At 37.3% G+C, this 22,882-nt stretch overlaps 1 pseudogene; it reads right to left on the reverse strand.

The window, feature by feature from the left end:
• Positions 1-1,430: 1,430 nt before the first annotated feature.
• LOC149189524 (protein argonaute 4A-like) overlaps positions 1,431-22,882 on the reverse strand; it is a 155,359-nt pseudogene continuing 133,907 nt past the window's right edge.

The raw sequence follows: 22,882 nt of genomic DNA on the forward strand, positions 1-22,882 counted from the left end.
GAAATTTGGAGAAAATTTTGTCATTTGTGAATTTTTTGTGCAATTTACAGGTTTTGGCCGTGGAATGGTCTCACCCCGGGTGAGACCATTCTGGAGGATTGCTCGGAATTTTGAAAACTTGGCATTTTTGGAAAGGGCATGCAAAGAGAAAAATTACCAATACTTGGGAGAAGCCTGATTTTGAGATTTGAACCTCCAAAAGCTCAAAATACATAAAAAAAATGACTTTCTGCCCACTTTTTGAGTTGCAGAAAGTGACCTTGGTAGAAATGGTTTTTGAGGGGGAAAAACAACTCCAAATTCAGAAATTCCACTTGGGATGGAAAGTAGACAGAACAAGCTTTCCAATGAGCCATCTTGCACCTGATTTGGATCAGGGGAACCCACTCAAAAGTAGCTGCAAAGGGGCACGACCATTTGAACAGGGGGCGCGACCATTCGAGCCAGCTTTGCCAGAATTGACCTTTTTTGTCAAAAAACACTGTTTTGACTATGGTTGACTATTTTTACTTGTAGATGATGGATAAATGTAATATTTTCATGGCAATTTGATAAATTTTATCTCTCTTTACCCTTCTAGAAGCTTCCATGATGTAAAAAGTGAAAAATTAATGCATGGATGAGTTAGCTAAGTAATAGAGGCAAGTTGTTTGGCTGCCTATTTTCTAGTTCTTAGTTTAGAATTAGTTCAAACTGCTCCTAGGAAGCTGAGCTCGACCCCTAGAGGTGGGGAAAGGAGTTAGATGGTCTATATTATGCTCTCTCCTTCTCATTTTCATGGTTGGACTCTTGTGGGAGAAACATTATTGTGTATTGTACATCTATTTCTGCAATTTAAGGAAAGGAAAGCCAGGATTTTGCAGACTTCATTGTGGATTCTTGTGGATCATTGTGTTGATGGTGTGTCTTCTAATTGTTACTGTAAGTTTGTTTATGTGTTACATCTCTCTTTCTTTGCTGCTAATTGAACAAGATGAAGTGATAAAGTTTGAATTCATGCATGCCATGCTCAGCTTTTAATTCTGTTCAATATCTATGTTTTCCACTGTTTAAAGAGGATTCAAAGTCCTTGTTTTCTCTCTTTAACCTCCTTTCTTTCTTCCCTGATCACTCATCCAAGCCAAAGGCATCAGCACAAGTTCCTACCTTGCCCCAAAGAACCCCCTGCAAAAACTGAGCCCAATCCCCGCACCCTGAATTGCACTCCCTCCAATTGCCACCAAAAACCCCAAAAACTTTAAATCAACCCCCCTTATCAATTTACTAGCCTAAAATCTTTATTCCTAATTGGTCAGCTTATCATATTGAAAAATCTACCGAATCTGACCCGAGAGAGCCTTCTCATACCTCGTAGGGCTAGCTACGAGGTGAAATGGTTTGATGTTGCCTTGAAGGTTTACCTTCCTCAGCCTAGGGTGAAATCTCAAGCGCTAACACAGACCACCACTCGGAAATAGCTTTGTGTGATGATTATTCTATGAAAAAATTAGTGTGATTTTACGTTTATAATTGACCTCTATGTGATTGCATGCTTGGTAGATCAAATAACCATGTATAGTTTATGGTTTAAATTGAGGAATGTTAAAACACAAAAACAACCATATGAGAAATTTTTGACTTCCAATTACAAATTGAATGAATTTGGATAAGAGTTAACATAACCTTGTATATAGCTTGTAATTCAACATTCAGGACCTGGTCAAATTATGATTCACTAACTCCATCTCTATAATAAAGACCACATTAGTAACTATTTGAAATGTTCAAAAGAACTAAAAGACTCATTCAATCACAAATGTAGATAAATTGATGAAAACACACCGTGCCACAGAAAACAAACTTTATCTAGAGTACACTTTGGGGAGAGACTTAAAATTACAATGTAATTCAATCAATGTTTGCAATTTTTGTTCTACATTATAATGCAATGGCTATATTTTATATGAAATTTTCAAAATAATTCATGAAGAACTCCAACAATAACCATATGTACCATGATTGCACACAGTAAGATTGTGGCACACTCTGGGAAGAGAGTTAAACTACATTGTCATTTAATCAATGTTTCTATAATGATTATCTGGGGCACACTTTAGGGAAAGACTAAAATTCAATTGTAATTCAATTGATGTTTGCAATTCTTTCTCTGCATTGTAATAAACTTATATTATATATGCACTTTTCAAAATAATAGCCTTTTGTAGTTGGGGTAGAGGGCACTCTGCTCAAGTTTTGCAATCATTATTATGCAATTCTTAACTTCACTTCTCGAAACAACTCATGGATCATTTCAAAAGTACCATGCGTCCTAGGATTGCACATAAAGGTAAAATGGCTATGTTTCTCATTTTATTTATGTCATCAATGCTAGACAAGTCATACTACCATGGCCTTCCAACATACCTTATCATTGACCACATATCAAAATACTATCATTTGTTGCCGTTTTTGTTCTACATTAGGTGACAGATTGCATGATTGGTAGAAATATACTAGTAGCACATTGTGTAACCAATATAAATAAGATAGTTTAATTTTAATAACGTCCACTACTTAACACAAATAGGTCAAAGGGACTGTTAAATGAAACGATAAATTATTATCTTTACATCTACATTAATAATGATATATGCCAGTCACCTTATTATGAAATAACATGCATAAAACTACCTAATCATTCTCTCATATTTTCCTAACGGAAAAGGTTTGTACAAATATTAAATCATCTCAACCTTGGGGGTCTGAATTCTCATTGAAGCTCTACATCTTGAAATCAAGGGCCATTCTCTCTATGAGACAACCTACCAACAGATTTATTTAAAACAATCAATAATGTATAAATTGTACTGTAAATGGGAGTCTATTTAAAAAACATAGTGTCTAGACTCTAGATACATATAAGAAAAGTCGTTGAACTCACAAAGAAAATTTATGTATTAATAAGATAAATATCCATCATAGAAAGTTATGAAATAAACACTAAAAAATTATATCTCCAAACATATTTTAGCCTAAATTGATTTTAGAAAATTAGAAATGCATAGTTCTAAGATGCTCAAATGTGTGAACTACTTTAACGGGGGAGAGGATCTAATTGATTGATAAAACACGGTCTTTTTGAGCTCTATTGTGGATAATGTAGCAAAACTAATGAAGGACACACCTTGTGATACGAAATAAGTATGTTACAATTAGAAAAACAAAACAAACAAACAATCAATTCCAATAAATATACTTGTGAGTCAATGCCTAATTGATAAGCACATGAAAAAATGATAGATTAGAATGCAAGAATAGTTAATATCAAATCACATAATTCTAACCTACATACAGAATATGTAATTAATGTTCTGTAACATAATTTAGGCCTAGGAACAAAAACACTTATACATGGAAGTATAAGTGAAACAAAGATAAACATACAAATATGGCACTGAAAAACACATTATAAGAGCTTTAAAAAGAAGCTACAATATATATTACTTGAAACATTAACAGAAAACAACATATATTAAAATTCACCATGTCTGTCAATTCAAGATAGAAGCCTTGATAACATGTTAAATACACATACCACTGAAATTGAAGGTGAATCTGCATACCCGGGAGAACCATGTGAAACATCCATGCCAATAATAATTGTTGGTTTCATTGAAATATTAGGTATCCTATATGCAAATTCTAGAGCTAAAACATAGTTTAGGCTGCCAACCCGAAGAACAGAACAACAATTCCAATAATGCCAACACATAAAAGCAAGGGGTTGGCCATATAGATAAAATATTGATGATTGACTATTGATTAAATACCTTCAAATTTATTTCAAAGACACATTTGTTAAATATTGATCATTGAACTTCTTCATATTCAAGGGTACAATACATTGATTAATCATCCCAAAATCAGACAAACACTTCTTCTTGCAAGGCCCTAAAATAGGGAATAGATATATATAATATGAGATGTTACTAAGTCACAAAATTGAGTGATTAGCTGGGGCATCCAAATTCTCAATGGGTAAATCGAATTGGAATTCCCAATGGATGCAGCTAATTGAAAGGTCCCCTATTCAAGTTTCAACTTTTTAGAATAAGGAAGTAAATAATAAAGAAAGGATTCTTAAACAATAAGGAAGCACAATAGTTGTGGCTTCTGAAATGGAAATACATGTGCCACATTGTTAAGATCAATATTGTAAGCCACTTCAGACTCCAGGATTTAGAGAATCTCTATAGTCATCCAAAAAAGACCCATAAACATGCACCAATTGGCAGAGTTGTGAGATCTGGGGTCCTTGATAAGGTGTCATCTTGTCTTAGAAGTCAACAGATAGAGGTTTTAGGGCATAACCATATTCAGGGGTCAAGTCCAATAGGCTTCAACTTCTCAGTTATGTTGTAGTAAGAAACCTCATCCATGGGCTACTGAAGAATGTAATATGCAATAACCACCTCTAGTATGCTTTCAATATTACAATTATTAAGTTTCTTGTGACATATGATCAATTAGTAGTTTTAGTCGAAAACATGGGATGATTAACAACTAGATATCCACTATATTTCTTAATAACTTTCAAGGCATCATTCATTACAGTAATGAAAATTTTTTCACCAGCATAAACTACACCAAATCCAACAATAATAGCACCTCCAACCAAAACATTCTTTAGCTAATTCTCCATGATTTTCTGGCAGTTCCACCCCCCATGTGCAATGTAACATAACTAATTTACTTCCATTAAGGTAAAACTTGATGACTATGTAGAATTTTTCTAAGGATTACTATTACCTTGCATTGGTGAAGAGATCCACTTAATTCTATTCCTTTGTGTCCCTTCCTTATGTCCTAATAAATCCGCTTGAGACCCTATTATTGGTGGTTTCTTCTTGATTTCATGTGTGCTTCTTCTTTTAGGATGCCCATAATAATAAGAGTCATGAGAACAACCACTACAAGAATCAAGCTTGCTAGTTGTGTAAGTTTGGTCATGTTAATGGATTCCGTGCCACTCAATAATAATGTGGCTAATGTTGAAATTTAAAGTACATCCACAACAAACATATAAGGAATATATATTTTCAATTCAAAGCTCATAAGTGATATTCAATTTGATGTTATGCTTATATGAAACATAAGGACGTATTCATAAACTAATATGGATTAGAGCATTTACAACTTTCAATTCTTACTAAGAAGTCCTAGCTTCGAACAAGGTCCATACATAGGTGCAAAAGGAAGTTTTATCTTTCAACACAGTCATACGCTATCTATTGCTTTTGCGCTTATCAAGATAATGAGAAGTTGGCTATTGCTTTGTGAATTGGGTGTATCAGTTTAAAGGATAGGTAGGTAAAGAGATCTTAGAGTTGTTTCGATAGAGTTTCTAGCATTTTGAGCTCCGTTAGTTGGCCAAGGGAAAAAGCATATTATTGTTAGTAATGCAAGTTGGGCAGGTTCTTCTCCCAAGTCTCCAATTTATAGAAAAATTCAAGGAGTTTGCAAGCTGGTTTTAAGTATGAATGTAACTGGGACTAAAGTGACCCTAGAGTGTAAAAGTGGATTAATCCCATACATGGGTGAATTCCAAGGTTCCCATGGTATGTTAATTACACTTCGATTGTAATGGAAAACAAGGGTTTTAGGGAAAAATTGGATATAACCAAGAAATAATTAGCTGAAAAAATTGAAAGAGAATAGGTAATGGGTGTCTTTATTTTCAAAACCACTTATTTGGCTGAAGGCATGATGAACTATAGACAACTAGCAAAGGTCTCTTGAATTCAAGTTTGTTGATCCTTGCCCTAGCTCATGGAACCTCATGGAACAAGCCTTTTTGGGGCTCACTATGCTTGGCCCCATATGTAAAGAAAGCAAGGAAGACCTACCTAATGCAAAAATAATAACATGAAGGAAGCTTTATTTTGGCAAGCAAGCACTTAAAGTGAAAGAATACAATACTCAGGTAAGGAAGCCAAGCTCAAGGGGGTAAGGTTCTCAGTCTCTATTTATTTAACGAGGTTAATCGAATAAAGCGAGCCTCAAGTGTAAGGGTGAAGCATCTATTCCTATTGTCCAACACTCGTCTTTCAGTGTAAGGCATCCTCCACGTAAGTAATATGTTGTCACAATGTCTCCATTGCTCCAAAGAAGAAATCCACATAAGAATCTAGTCAACGTCTAGACGATATGTTTCTTGTGGTCTTGGATAGGCACTGATTTCTCAAGACTAAGAAGCTTCAAAGGTTAGTTCATTCCCTTTGTTTAATCACCTTTGCAGATTACTTGTTCTTAGGAACTGTAGAAATTCCCACTGTAGATCACTTGATAATGCAATATACTAAAGCAAAATACTTGATCCACTTCTACAAATAATTAAGGGAAAGCTTAATTGAACATGAGCAACATCAATAAGAACACATATCACTGATATGGAGAAATCAATCACACATAACACAGAAGATATAACCAGGGGAAAGCCTCAAACTAAAACCCCAACTCTATATTATCATACAAGTGGAAATATAGCCAGTATTACAAAAAGAATCAGCTCAAAAGCTATCCTTCTCTCTCTGCAATACCTCTACTGCTAATAGACAGTCAAAGGCCTCTCTCAAACCTCTTGATATGCCCTCCAATCCTCCTATTTCTTTGCGAAATTTTGATTGGGGTCCAGTGCAGCAACTTGTGTGAATTGGCCTCTTCACACACTCACTAACCTCTGATCCCACTATGCAATCCTAAAGGAGATAAATCATTCTCCATGGATGAGCTTCCTTTATAGGAAAAATCCATCCAACTGATAGTACATTGTCCCTCCTTTGATCTCAACTGGGTCTTTGTCTGAACTGACATGCATGAGTTATTCATGAGAGAATATTCAGTTATTTGAAGTGCAACAGTTATATGCAAGCATGCATTAACTAACTGAACTCACAATTAATTTAAACAAACTATCTAAATCAATCTAACTGGACTTGACTTAGTTAATTGAACCAACTAATTACAACTGAAATCAGAACTCGTCCTTATCTCTTTAACTCATGGATAAATTCCTCAATTAATAGAGAAATTGTTGCATGTCCTCACATAGACTTCATGTTTGATTTTTCACAACTAATTAACTCATGGTGAATTAATCAATTTATTTTCAAACAATTGTTAAGTCCAAATTTGAATTTTACTTCCTATTTTTAGTCCAGGGACTGAATAAAATAAGAATCCATCCTGAACTACTAAAAATAGAAATTCTATTTTTATCACTTCCATTTTTCATTCCGTGTTTCTCAATCCAACACTGATACCTAAACTGATATTTATAGCAGTGCTATTTTTAACACTTCTATTTTTAGCATTTCTTGTTGCTATTTTCAACACTCCCTCTCAACAAGAAAGGCATTCAACTGTAATCCGATCTTGTACCTCTGGAATGTTCTGCATGCAACACTTCTACCAAGTGTGGTTGCTCCATCAACTCTCGGAACAAAAAAAATCCCCACTGACCTCTCTGTTGGGCTAGAAACATACTCTGATGCTGAAGCTCTACCTGTTGATGACAAGTGCTCCCTCTCTGACCTTTGAACTGTTGCAACACTCCATGCATCTTGCACCGTTGCACACCTCTCTATGCCATCCTACACTGGTGCAACACTCTTGTGCCTCTCGCATTGTTGCAAGTTGCTAGCTCTACACAATCCTGGGACTCCTACACTGTAGCTCTCTCTGTCACTCCATCTGCATCTATCTCTACCCAATCAGTCAGTCCCGTGACTCCTCATTGGGGCTCCTGTAGCAAATTCAAATAAAAGAGGTTGGGTACCTCAAGGATCCTGCCCCTCCTCCTTGGGATGATCACTCCACATCGCCCCACCTCCTACCTGGAGGTATGGATGCATGTGATCCCTCTACCCACCTGTCTTGAAGTTTCCCCCTACTAGAGGTCTCTGCATGAGTAGATCTACTCAATCTCCTCTCAACTTATCTAGTTTTGGCTACTCCACAACCTCCTAAAGCTGCTTCACCAATTGTGGCTCCTCCACAATCATCTGAGACTTCTTTTGGTGCTGCATGTTGAGAGGTAATGTACTCTCCCTCTCAACCACCAAGTCTCCATCAGTTCCCTTGCTCCTTAAGGCTTTGCATGGATCTTGAACCTCAGGAGCATACTGGTTCTTGACTCGTGAATCGATCTACTTCACCTGTCTAGTGATGATGTGTTTAAGGAAAACCCTTCCCTTACTGAAGACTACATCATAGCCTCTATCTTCCAGCATCATGATTGACACCAAGTTTCTCTTCAGTCTTGGTACATACTTGACATTGGTCAAGGTAAGGCGAGCTCCATGCTCCATCAGAAAATAACCGTGCCTACACTTGAGACACTATACTTTTCATCATTACCCATCACTATGAGTATCTGGAGATCTTTCTCCTCTAAAGTACTGAACAAACTCTTATCATCGGTCATGTGGAAAGAAGCTCCACTGTTATAGACATTTTTGTGCCCTACAACCCCAAGCATGAAATGTCCATAAACCAAGGGCTCCTAAGTCCCTAAAAGTGTTGTTCTAACCCCTAAAGGAACAAGGTCAACATATTACAGCTTCTCCCAGAAGTTCTCCATGAAAAACTACTCAAAATTGGTCAAAACAGGATCATTGCAGCTGCTCCACTGGCTAGGTGCGTTGCATCTCACACAAATACACTGTGAGGGTGCATTGCATTTCAAATGTCCCTTCTGTGGGGTGCGATGGGCGAGAAATGACAAATGGCAGTGTCATTCCGCGAGGTGGAGAGGCAATGGAAGCTTCCAGAGTCTTCTCCTGTGACACTTGCCTCACTAAATTCGACCAAGGATGAGTAAGAGGCCCTCAGTCTCCAAGTGGAAGCAAGAACTGTCAGAGAGAAGACACTAATCAAATCACACGCTGACTCATCCCCCTTACAGATATCTATATATGGATCCCTCATCCCAGAGATCCAGAGGCTGGAATTTTGCATATTGTAAGGAATTGTTGTTGGTTTCTAGAGACAAACATCAGATTGTTGGGTGATCTAAGCTTTGTTTGAGGTGAAGAGGGGCTTCTTTGCTGGGAGGTTGATGCTGGGTCGGAACAACTGGTTGTAACTCCTCCTGGATCTTTTCTTGTTTATCAATAAAAGCTATTTGAGTTTTCCTCCATGCTTTTGTATCATTGATGCTTGTTACATTTGTATGGTCAATTTACATCTGATCCTAGATTGTTTATGAATATAGATCCATGTCTTTGTATAGTGCTATGCTTCTATGATCTTACAGGTACTTTGTGAAGCTGGGCGTGCAAGGGAGCAGGTAGTTGGGGACTATCAAAGAAGAGAGGGATCGAATCAAAGGATTAGCGCAAGACAGAGGTTGGTCTTTCTATTCCTCTCTATCTATAATTCATAAAGGAAAAACATAAGTAGCTTTTCTCTGTTTGTTTCTAAGGCAGCTGTCACACCTTAGTGGGATAGAGCAGCTCTAAATAGACACTTTTCCCTGTAACAAAATAGCGACTCCGCTGGGGAGATAATTAGTTTGTCTGTTTATCATTCTTTGTTGTTTGTTTCATAAACTTATAAGTAGCATTCAAACTGCATTTGCCATAACAAATGCAAAGTAGATAACTGCTGCTTCAATCCATCCACTGGATCTGTTTATGATTTAAACAACTGATTCACAAACTATCTGATTGCCCTTGTGATAGCTCTTAGATCCTCCTTAGATCTACCCCTGATTGTTGCATTACTGATTACTTTTTACTCGGCCAAAAACCAAGAACTGAACTGTAAACTGTGACCCGGAACCCAAACAGAGTCTCGTTTCTGGCCCAGTTCAGGTACTGTTCAGAGATTCTGAATTTCAGCGCACTTCCCGAGTGGACAACCTGCGCTGCATTTCAGATTCACTGTGTTACAGGTGCGCTGATTAGACTAGCTCTGTGCAGTTGTGGCTTCTGTGATTCATTCTTTCCAGTTCTATCCCTAAATTTTGCTGCCTGTGATCGGTATATGTCTGTTTGAAACCCCTTTTCCTTGCTGTTATTCTGCCTCCTTTGTACAAAAGAACTGTAGATGTTTTTTTGTGTTTGTTGAGTCATTTACAGTTCTCCTTTGCAAAAGTAGCATAGTCGTACTGTCGTCCTTTGATTTGAATCTGTCGCAAGTGTCGATTTCGATCGTAGGAGAAAGTTTGATTGCTGTTGATGGTCGATTATCCTGTTACTATTGCTTTTGGTCTGAATTTGTAATTTTCTAGTATCAAAAACAAGTATTCATTTCAAAATCGTAAGTTGTCGTAATCGTCTCTATTTTTGATTTCGAAAAGAAGCTTGTTTATATTTGTCGCTTGAAAAGAAATTCAGATTTGTACATCAACTTTCTTTTTAGCATCCATATACTAAGAAAGTCGAAAACAAATACATGGATGTGCATTTGCATATAGACAGTCTGATTGGCTTGATTTAGGAAAAGTGCATTTAGAGTGTGCTCTTTGCTCTTTGTGAAAAGATTCTGTCTTTCTTTTCCCTAGTAGCTAGGATTTTCATTGCACAAAAGAGATAAAAAGTTTGTTTATCATCTTTAGATTGCATTTTATGAATTACATCTACATCTCGTGGTGAACCCGAAAGGCAAACTTCATAAGCAAGATCAACTTAAAATAAATTCAATGAATCTAACAACGCTTTGGAACTTAACGCACAACATTTAGAGGTCTAGGCTAGAGACGTATTCCGGTGTCGTAAAGCCTGGTAACTGTTGTTCTCACTGATGGTTGGGTGATTCCTCCACTTTGAGATGATAAGTGCCAGTACGGACTTGTGCTCCCACGTACCGTCGAGTATATTTTGGGAGACCCCTATAGGCTTAAATCCTTTATCCATAGGAAGCTATGTCTGCCGCCCTATCGATCGCAATGAACTGAACACAACAATCGGGAAGATTGACTGTCGTATCGTAAAAAGTATTCTACAGTTTTGCGATTGGTTTGGTACTCCCTCTACCTAGACTTCCAGAGTAGTCCCTTTCGTTCCTTTTCAGACTCCTTAACAGAAAAGGTCCATCTGAGCACTTGTCACTTCAGGCTCATTAAAAATCAAAGGCGACTAGAGTCATCTTTTGTTTTTTCTCGACTCTTAAAAACTGAAAAAACAAGTTGTGTCAAAGCGTCTAAAATTAATGTTAAACGGAATATTCATTACCCCTTTCCTACGTTGATCTTGGGTTGAGAAAATGGAATCCACCAACCAAGGAATTCCCCTTGGAGGAAATCCTAGTCCCTTCTCCTCTTGGGGAGATGTTGGTGCACCCCATACGGCCACATTGTCGCTTCCAGGACTGACAATTGGTTTGCTTGTATGGCTCTTCTCAACCTCTGTCATTCAGAACACCACAATTCCTGAACAATCGAATCAGAAATTAGACGAGTCCAGAGTTACCCACCAACCTTCTACTTCCTCTAATTCTTCCTCTCCTCCTTCCTCTTCGCTTGATGGGGCTGGTAAAGCCAAAAGTCAAGTACCTAAGGAGAAGAAGGAAAAGAAGAAGAAAGAGAAGAAGAAGAAGGAGCCAAAAGTGAATGGGGGCACACGAGTGTCGTCTAACGAAAATCCACACACTGCACCGACCAGGCCTAAATCGCCATGTGTCATTTGTAAAGGAGACCACTATCACAGAGATTGTCCTTGCATCCCTCGGATCTTAAGGGACTGGTCTCCTCGATTGCACAACCCGGTGTCATCAACCTCTGATGATCATGTTGAAAACACACCGTCAACTAGTGAAGTGAAGCCCTAGGACAAAAAGGAAAATATAGATTTCCTTGTAAACTGTGCGAAGGCGATCATGTCGTCCACCGTTGTCCCTTCTTAGACGAAGCTAAAAGAGTTTTGGATGATCGTCCGGTTTCACCGTTACGACTTCCTACTGGATATAAAAAACTATTGCCGAGTCCGTCACTAGTTGAAAATCCGGCTGGCCTGTCCAGGTGGTTGGACGAAGCACCTATCATTGAGGATAAACCATCTGAATCCATGCCAGACGAAAGTCAAAAGGTCGAGGCAGCAGTTGACCTGGTCTTGCCTTTAGAGGTTCCATCTTCAGATGATACAGTCACTAAAGTGAACAAGGATGACACCGTCCAAATTCTTTTCATAAGCACAGACTCCAACGAACATGGGGGCAATTTACCCATTCCTTTATCACAGGAAGGAAGTTCGTCAGAGTCGTACCCAGCCGTCTATTCGGTCCCACCTCCAAGCAACCTAGTTGTCTCCTTCGACTGGAATCAACTAGGCAGACCCCGTTTATCGGCCAGTATACCATTCCGGATTATTGTTCAAATATATAGAATGGTTATGGCTGGTACCATCATAGATGAGGGGGCTTTTGTGAGTATCCTTTCCTCAACTGCTTGGAAAGCGCTTGGTTCGCCATCACTTTTGCCTGAGATGAGAAATCTAACAGGCTTTGATAAATGAACCAGTCGACCGTTAGGGATCCTTCCCAATGTGCCCATAACATTGAGAGGGAAAACCATTCACACGAACGTAATGGTAGTTTAAGGACCCCTAGATTACAATCTACTCCTTGGACGAGACTATATTTATTGCATGGGAGCAATTGTCTCCTCACTCTTTAGAGTAATGTGTTTTCTGCACGAAGGAAGAGTGGTCAAGCTCATGGACCAGCTTTCATTTCCTGGATCATACAGAGCAAATAGTCATATACCATCCCTGAATGGTCTTTTCACGCAAGAAATGTCTCAATCTCCAGTCCGTCCACCCGATGAGCGCGAGTGATTCGAGAGGACGTGACTGAAACCCAGGGGGCATGCACCCTGGTCTGCTTCGGCAGGAAAACTTCGGGTATAGGGTAGGTTTCTGCGGGAGAATATGACTAGTCTGTACCCCCGTCCGTGATTGGAAGAGGGGGTTATTCTAGAACAAGATTCTCTTGTCAAAGTTATGTGAGTTGGCGGGCATCGCCACTCACCTTTGTTTATTTCGGTAGACATCGCCAGAGAAGTGTTTTGTTTACGCCGTAAATAGAACTATCTTTGGTAACTTGTAAGAGGTAGGCCTCTCTCCTAAAACAAATGTTTTAACGGACTAAAGAAGGGGTAACCTTGAAACTCTATTTTATACCTGAGGGCATGCAAACCTTTTGGAGTGCAAGTAAAGAACGATCATTTATCTGTTTTTTGGATTGGTCGTTTCCTAACTTGCATAAAGAAAGGATGTGGGGCAAAACTCTAAAAGTTGCCGTTTTATATGAGACATTCTTATCACACAACTGGATTGATCGAGCAGTTTTAGCACATAGTTCAAGCTCGTTAAAAAATAAACATAAGACATGAGCAAATGTTTCCACCCGCGTTTATGCTCGTTAAAAAATGAACTATTCCCCGGTAAACAACCATCGTGAATGTAGTACTTAAGCCGTTAAAGCCTTGGTTGTGTTTGCACCATCACCTCCACTTTTTCATTGGCTGATCATTCACCTCCATTTGATTGTTTACCCATTTTGAGGAACAGCTGCGAAGAGTGATTTCACTAGCCATCCTTGTGACACTGCTGTGATTGGAAAATTCCAAACCTTACCTGGAATCAGCTACTACCCGTTTTATCACTCGTTCCTCAAAAGACGAGTCTCCTTTAAGCTCTTTTCAACCGATTCGTAAAATATGAAAAGATTGTCGAGCCATTGGCCTCTCCAACTCGTTAAAGGGACAGGAAGTGCTATCCCTCCTCTAGATTTTAATCTTTTTGGACCTGAGGGATTATTACACAAAAAGATCGAGCACTTGTTTTGTTCGGCTCGTTAAAAGTATCGAAAATCCATCCCTTCTGTATTATTTTATACTTTTTCGGATTTAAGGGATTAGATGACGGAAAAGGAATTTTGGAGTTACCTTTATGTTCCTTTTTAGACTCTCTAAAATTGAAAAGGACCGAGTTATCTTTGTCGTTAAACTCGTTAAAAAAAACTAATAGCAACAAACTTGTCTTTAGATGAGAACGAGTTTCACTATCGCTAGGCTCGTTAAAACATAGCGATGGGTTTGCTCGAAGGGAAAATTATAGAACAAGCATATGTGATCCTCCTCAAGCTTGAAAAAAATAAAGAGGTACTGGTCAGAAATGACTGGGGAAAAATTGGGAAGAAAACTAAAAGAAACTTTGTTGGTAGCAAGTCGCTCTTGAACATGACACTTCCACTCCGTGTCCGAGTCGGGTTGGGTTGTTTCATTCACTGGTCACATCACCATGGTCACGCCATACCATCCACATTTGGGGTTAATGCTACCAATACATCACATCAGTGTCGCCGATATGTTCAAGAGAAGTCATTCAGAGAATTCACCTGTGTCTCACCCACTACCATACATTGTACTCCATTCTTTCATAATCGCCACCCTGAACCTTATATCACCATATCGTTTTCACCTCCATTAAAATCATTTGCTCCATTCCGTGTCATTGATGTGGGATTTATTAAGGCCCTCCTGTGACGGATCACTTCTTGTCGACATCAGCTCATTATCCAAGAAGTTGATCTAAGAACACCCTATTCAGTACTTTGAAGCTTGTATGCCTCAATGGCAAGTTTCTCACTTCTGGCGACATGTATACATCAATGGCCTTTTACCGAAAGATTTTGCGTGGTGTTCGACGCCAAGTCCTTTATTCACACCACGTGAATTGTACTGCAGTACCTTGAGGGTCATTATCATTATCGGTGATTCCTCTCGCGCTTGTTAACAATTTACATCATTGACTGGTAATCAAGCAATGTCTTTCCATGTTCGACTTCAGGACATTTCTCACATGGATCGACTTGTACTTTGAGTGAAGATCGGACGAGATTGAAGACCCCGGATCTAGTTTCATCCATCCGGGTTGCGTTATATATTCAGGGAAATAAAGACATTAAATGTACATCATTGCAGCACAGATAATCATCCTATCAAAAGGATGATGGCTCTATTAGAATCATCAGTCTACACTCAGATGGTTGTCTGTCCTATGTACGTGAAAATGAATTTATAAAGCTGAGCATGGGAATGCCCGCCTCAGCTAGATCATGAAAATATTATGAAGATAATGTATTGTATTGTATCTTATTACAGGTCTCCTCCCAGCATTGAAAGAACTTCGGATCCTCATAATAAAGCATTTCACCCGACACCAAAAGGTTAACGGTCTCATCCTTTAGGGGGCAACTGTTATAGACATTTTTGTGCCCTACAACCCCAAGCATGAAATGTCCATAAACCAAGGGCTCCTAAGTCCCTAAAAGTGTTGTTCTAGCCCCTAAAGGAACAAGGTCAACAGATTACAGCTTCTCCCAGAAGTTCTCCATGAAAAACTACTCAAAATTGGTCAAAACAGGATCATTGCAGCTGCTCCACTGGCTAGGTGTGTTGCATCTCACCCAAATACACTGTGAGGGTGCGTTGCATTTCAAATGTCCCTTCTGTGGGGTGCGATGGGTGAGAAATGAAAAAATGGCAGTGTCATTCCGCGAGGTGGAGAGGCAATGGAAGCTTCCAGAGTCTTCTCCTGTGACACTTGCCTCACTGAATTCGACCAAGGATGAGTAAGAGGCCCTCAGTCTCCAAGTGGAAGCAAGAACTGTCAGAGAGAAGACACTAATCAAATCACAAGCTGACTCATCCCCCTTACAGATATCTATATATGGATCCCTCATCCCAGAGATCCAGAGGCCGGAATTTTTCATATTGTAAGGAATTGCTGTTGGTTTCTAGAGACAAACATCAGATTGTTGGGTGATCTAAGCTTTGTTTGAGGTGAAGAGGGGCTTCTTTGCTGGGAGGTTGATGCTGGGTCGGAACAACTGGTTGTAACTCCTCCTGGATCTTTTCTTGTTTATCAATAAAAGCTATTTGAGTTTTCCTCCATGCTTTTGTATCATTGATGCTTGTTACATTTGTATGGTCAATTTACATCTGATCCTAGATTGTTTATGAATATAGATCCATGTCTTTGTATAGTGCTATGCTTCTGTGATCTTACAGGTACTTTGTGAAGCTGGGCGTGCAAGGGAGCAGATAGCTGGGGACTATCAAAGAAGAGAGGGATCGAATCAAAGGATTAGCGCAAGACAGAGGTTGGTCTTTCTATTCCTCTCTATCTATAATTCATAAAGGAAAAACATAAGTATCTTTTCTCTGTTTGTTTCTAAGGCAGCTGTCACACCTTAGTGGGATAGAGCAGTTCTAAATAGACACTTTTCCCTGTAACATCCACTGTCAAGAAACCAACCACTTCCCACCATGGATGAAACCATGCATGCAAACAGTGTCAAATCCAACTCAAACTGTGACGCCAATTCCTTACCTTCTGATTCTTCCACAGATCCCTTCTTGGATTTCCTCAGTGGACAATTTGTAGTAAAATGGCCCACCTCATGACAATGAAAGCATCACACTTTCGATTTGTCAAACTTCTTCCCACCATGGGAAGAACTGGATTCGGAATGAGAAACCTTCTCCTCCCCCTTCTTCACCTTACTCGCTAAGGCACATTTTTCTTCATCCTCCATGGATGAAGAACCATCTTCGGTGCTTCTTCTTATCTCCTCCTACATGAAATCCAACCAAAGTCGTTCCCAATCCGGTAGTTTCTCTCTTCCATTAACCGAGTCTTGGTAGCTATGCCAGCTCTTAGGAAGACCAAGGAGTGCAAGACTCACCATGTCATTATCAGCTATCGTGATCCCTACACTTCCAAGCTCATCTCTGAATGTGGTGAGCTTGTTCAGATACGTAAAGATCGTGTCGCCCTTTTCACACTTGATCTTCCGAAGCTTGTCTTTCAGTGCCAGCTTCCTCTGATCACTACTATTCTGATATAGATCTTTCAATGTTTTCCACATTGAAAACAATGTCTCCTTCCCGTGGAGACTCGAGACTATGTGATCTCAAACTCCCTCCAGAAGGATTCTCCTTGCTCTAGCCACACATTTATTCCATTCAACCAATTCAACAACACCAGTTGGCTTGGGGACTTCTTGATCAATGAAGTCCTTTATACCTTTATCCTCTAGTACTGCTTCCATGCGATCCTTCTAGGCTATATAATTTGAACTGCCATCAAGGGCATATTCTAGTCTTAAACCATTGAACGCCATAGGTGAAATAGAGATGTGATAAGAACTTGATTTCTATATTTAGGAATCACAAACTTCGAACTTCTCCCTTCTTGTATAATGTTCTTCCTTGATCACCTTTGCTCTGATACCATGTAGAAATTCCCACTGTAGATCCCCTGATAATGCAATATACTAAATCAAAATACTTGATCCACTTCTACAAACAATTATGCGGAAGCTTAATCGAACATGAGCAACATCAATAAGAACACATATCACTGATATGGAGAAATAAATCACACATAACACAGAAGATATAACCAGGGGAAAGCCTCAAACTAAAACCCCAACTCTGTATTATCATACAAGTGGAAATATAGCTAGTATTATAAAAAGAATCAACTCAAAAGCTATCCTGGTCTCTCTGCAATACCTCTGCTGCTCATAGACAGTCAAAGGCCTCTCTCAAACCTCCTGATCTGCCCTCCAAGCCTCCTATTTCTTTGTGCAATTTTGATTGGGGTCCAGTGTAGCCACTTGTGTGAATTGGCCACTTCACACACTCACTAACCTCTGATCCAACTACGCAATCCTGAAGGAGATAAATCCTTCTCCATGGATGAGCTTCCTTTATAGGAAAAATCCATCCAACTAATAGTACATTGTCCCTCCTTTGATCTCAACTGGGTCTCTATCTAAACTGGCATGCATGAGTTATTCATGAGAGAATATTCAGTTATCTAAAGTGCAGCAGTTATATGCAAGCATGCATTAACTAATTGAACTCACAATTAATTTAAACAAACTGTTTAAATCAATCTAACTAGACTTGACTCAGTTAACTGAGCCAACTAATTACAACTCAAATTAGAACTCATCCTTATCTCTTTAACTCATGGATAAATTCCTCAATTAATAGAGAAAATGTTGCATGTCCTCACATAGACTTCATATTTGATTTTTCACAACAAATTAACTCATGGTGAATTAATTAATCTATTTTCAAACAACTGTTAAGTTTAAATTTGAATTTTACTTCCTATTTTTAGTCCAGGGGCTAACTAAAATAGGAATCCATCCTGAATTGGTAAAAATAGCAATTCTATTTTTAGCACTTCCATTTTTCATTCCCTGTTTCTCAATCTAGCACGATACCCAAACTACTATTTATAGCAGTGCTATTTTTAGCACTTCTATCTTTAGCATTTCTTGTTGCTATTTTCAACACTTTTCTTAAGATTCGTTGGAGGATACTTGTAATTTTGCAATTTTGACATCGCTTATCCACTAAGTTCAAAGTGGAATTTTCAAGATGCTTTAGGTTAGATTCATGCCTAATATGATGAATATGCTTCAAATAACATATTTTTTAGGAATTTAATAAATTCTAGCTACATATAACCGAGTATGGTCTTTCTTTGAGAAATTTGTTTTGTTGTAAACCTGGAACTAAAAATGACGCAAAACAGGGTTTGTAGAGCCTCCAAAATGTATTCAAAATATCATCCACTTTAACCTTTATTGCCACCATTTCACTCACATGTCGCAACTCCATAGCCATATAATCTTTCATTAGCCTCCATTTTCATGATTACATGGGGTTACCTTTTTGTTTTCCAAAAGCTAATGTTTTCTAGTATTTTAAGTGAATTTATGGTTAAAACTTAGAAAAATGACATATACTTGCTAATACTTAAAAGTGGCTTGAGTTTCATGACATGTATAGGTTATTTGGAAGCTTCCAAGGCACCCATATGTGGCCTCCAATGCTCAAATTCGAATTCCCTTTAAGATATGGAAGAATATTTGGATAAAGGTCAAAGAGGATATGTGTCTCATCATTACCTATTTGAGTTGTAACTCTATGATATTTTTTAGGGATCTAGGGAAAGAATAATGGACCTCCATTAATGAGGTAACTTCTTATGTTTTTGTATAAATAGGAGAGCCTCCTCCTTTCAAAGGCATGTGTAAAGTTTGGGAAATGCTCATTTTTTTAATATAGAATTTGTATTTGGCGCCATGCTCATGAGTGATGTTCACTTTGATTTGGTTATGTTTGCATTTGGAGCCTCTTGACTTTCCATCTCTCATGCTTTTGGATTGGCCAACTACAATGTGTGAGATTTATTTTTTTCATATATTAAGATTTATTGGTTTCATATATGTTCTTGTATGAGTGGCTAAGAGTGATTGTTTTTATTTGATTTTATATATTTTCTTGTGTGAGAGGTTAAGAATGATTATTTTTGCTTTCATTTCATGTCATTGTGGTTTTGATTATTCGTTTCATAGGATCCTGATTTGATAATGCACACATGATCCATTAGAGTAGATTTCATTTAATGCAATTTCAATTCCTGCAAGTGTGGCAGATTAAGATTTCAATTCCTGCAAGTGTGATAGATTAAGATTTCAATTCTGCATGTTGTACTATAATTTTACTATAATTTATTTTGAATTGACTGTTGAATTAGAATAGGTGAATTTGGTTTGTCATTATTTGGTTTCGTAGTTAGATTGATCTAAATTGAAAGTTAATTTATAGCATATACAATACATGCATGCTTCGCAAGTTTTACGAAACCCCTGGGTTGACAATTGAATGATAGGTAATTAATTTGCCTCAACATTTTGGCGTCGTTGTCGGGGAAGTATGCATAGGAACTATATTTCAATCTAGAGTTCATTTTTAGTTTTTTTTTCTAGATGCATGATTAAAGCATGTAGATGCATGAATCATTTCGCTGCATATCATTTTTATAAAAGATATAAAAATTTCGATACTAATCATTAATGGATGAAATATCTAGAATGTAGATTAAACATTCTTTGGAGCACAAGGACTACATTGAGGAATGGTATCAAAACACGATTGTGCCACGACATTCATGCGTTCTTCAAGAGATGTTTTCGGCAAATCTAAAGGTTAAAACGATTTCTCATAACCTCATACACAATCAGGGACATTTTGCAAATTTGGATATGAACATTTTAGAAAGTCTAATCCATAAATGGTTCCATTGGAAACATTCATACACTTAATAATAATAATAATAATAAATCTTTCAAGTAGATAAACTAGGAAATAAAATCAAGCTTGATTGCATTTTTTTTTTTTTTTTTTAAGTTTTTAGACTTTAAAATATTTAGATTTTTATTTATTTTCTTGAATTTTTTTTATTAACCCCATAAAAATATCTTCAATAAAAAAATCATGTTAGATTTTCAAAAATAAAAAAAAAAACATGTTTTTGAATAAGGAAAATGAAAATTCTGAAATCAATTCTCTTCACTGTTTTTCATTACCAAAAGAATTGACAAACTAAAGAAGGTTCTCGTGCGACCTGCAAAGATTTTTTTTTGTGTTAGCTTGGAATCCAAATTCAAAAATCCATAATAATAAAAAATATAAAAATAAAAAATAATTCTTTCTTTGAATTTGATCTAATTTGTTGATGATTCAAAAAATTCGCATTCTGATTCATTCTTACGAAGTTACAGAAAGGGCTCGTTTCTGCAACTGAGCCTAATTTGATCCATATCACCCACATGAGAGCCATCAAGATCTGATAATTTTGGTAATCTATCACCAATATGTATTGAGAGAAAAGGCCACTTCAACGTTGGATCCATCCACAAGGTTTCCCTATTCTACACTTTTATTATCTATCATGAGACTTAGCTATAGGATAGCTTGGTTTTCTGATTCAATATGGATTAGTTATATTCTACAAATCTCCTTATAGAGTCATTTCCGAGCAATGACATGACCGAACAACTTGCATTGATATGGAGGCAGATTAGAGCACCCCTTATTGCTCCGTTGCTGAGATTTGTTGTTGGTATTTGCTTGCTAATGTCTCTGGTGCTATTTATTTAGAAGGTTAGTAGCGGCCATTAGAAAGGTACACAATAGGGGTTAGTTGTGCAGAAGCATTGAGAAATTTTGATGTTTGTAATGAAAAAATCATATGAACTGGGACTAGTTTGAGCTGTAGTGGAGCCATCAATGCTTCTGTTGCTCAATTGAATGTGAAAAACAGAAAAGAAAACTTTCTAAAGGACCTTTGCATCTGGAATAACTGACAAAAGGTATTTGAGAATGGAATCATGGGTTTTTAAATCTGATACGAAACAAAAAAGATATAATTTATTTGCAGAAAATGAAATAAATAATAATAGCAGAGTTGTAGATCAAATCATGCCCACAAGAACGTTAGAAACGTAGCATTTTTCGACACGTCATTTTAAAACACATTTTCTGGTGAAATGAAAATGTATTTCAAAAAACTAAAATTGGGGTTTTCTTCAAAATGGGGTCAATTATATTACCCAAAGCAATTTTCTCAAATGCGTAACTGTTTGAGATATTTTGGGGTTCTATAGAACCTTATTTTCTAGATTGCGTGAGAAAAATGAATTTCAATTAAATGGACAGACATCAGTTGTGGCTATGATCTGATTTCCCTGATGTACAGGAGGTAGATTTGCCAGGAAGATTTTATGTGAAGTTTTGTGGTATCTGCTCTCTTTAGGCATCCTGGCCTATTGATCGAATTGGGAGTCCCTGATCATTTATGATAGTCTACAACATTTAGGATTTTGCAGGTGGAGATTAAGATAAAATCAAGAGATGTTTCATTGGGGGGTGTGTTGGAGTTGTGAAATAAATAGAAATGTTGGATGTAGCCATTTCAAAGGTGCATTCTATAATCGAAAAAGCTTGAGCCTTTCGGTAATATTGGCGGTTAACTATTCTCAAGTTTCAGAACCCTGTTATGTTGAATTATTATGTCAGAAAGCCATTGTATATTAGAATATGCTTAAAATTGTCAATTGTAGGTTGCACTCCTATTTTTCATTCAGTCGTGGCAGTTCATTTTCATCTGACTATGGCTTTGGCTATGAGAGTCACTTCAATCTCCATGCTTTTAAAACACTGTGAAGATTATCAATCATTGATGATATTTCAAAAGTAATAATGTTGCTAGTGTGGTCCTAGAGGTTGCATTTGCCAGGAATTTTCTGAATAGAGTCTTTAGAATCTGTAGTTTTAGGTATGGTTATAGTCATATCATAGAGATACGAGTTCAACAACATTTCAAGCATTCCCTTTGCAGGAATTTTATAGCAGATGAGAATCTAAGAGCGTGCAGGGGTATTGAATTAATATCTTATAAGAATTTTTGTGGCACTGAAGACCCTGTTTACATATGATGTCATGTTTTGTCAACTAGTCTTGTTGTAAGTAGAGTTGATTTTTAGTTTTTTTTTTATGGCTTCTGATCCATCTATATGCATTAACATCCAAGATCACGAAGAAATCCCTTTAATCAACAAAGAGTCGACGATATCTAGTGGGAATGATGTAAATTTGACAAGAGGCATTTCAGATGACTATTCCCACAACAATGGGGAAAAAGGAATTTCAAGACCAATTAGGTCAAAGCATTGGTCTGTTGAAAATGTTAACAAGTTACATGGCAATTTTGTTTTTTATTCTATTTATTATGTTGTTTTCTTTGTTATGTTTTTTTTTTTTCTTACGTTTTTTTTTTTAGAATGTTATATGTTATGTTTTAATGCTTGTTATGTTTTGTTTTTTTAACGTTATGTTTTATAATGGAGTGTTTGATTTTTAATATTATTTGTTTTTGTTTGTTTGTTTGTACATATGTTTTTCTTCTTATTATTTATATATATGTTATGTTTTGTGATTAGTATGTTTAATGTTTTGGTTTTATATTTC

The sequence above is a fragment of the Pinus tabuliformis genome, chromosome 3_1 (assembly GCF_031772625.1).
Source record: "Pinus tabuliformis cultivar Carrire ecotype Pingquan chromosome 3_1, CPIR1, whole genome shotgun sequence".
Classification (NCBI taxonomy): Eukaryota; Viridiplantae; Streptophyta; class Pinopsida; order Pinales; family Pinaceae; genus Pinus; species Pinus tabuliformis.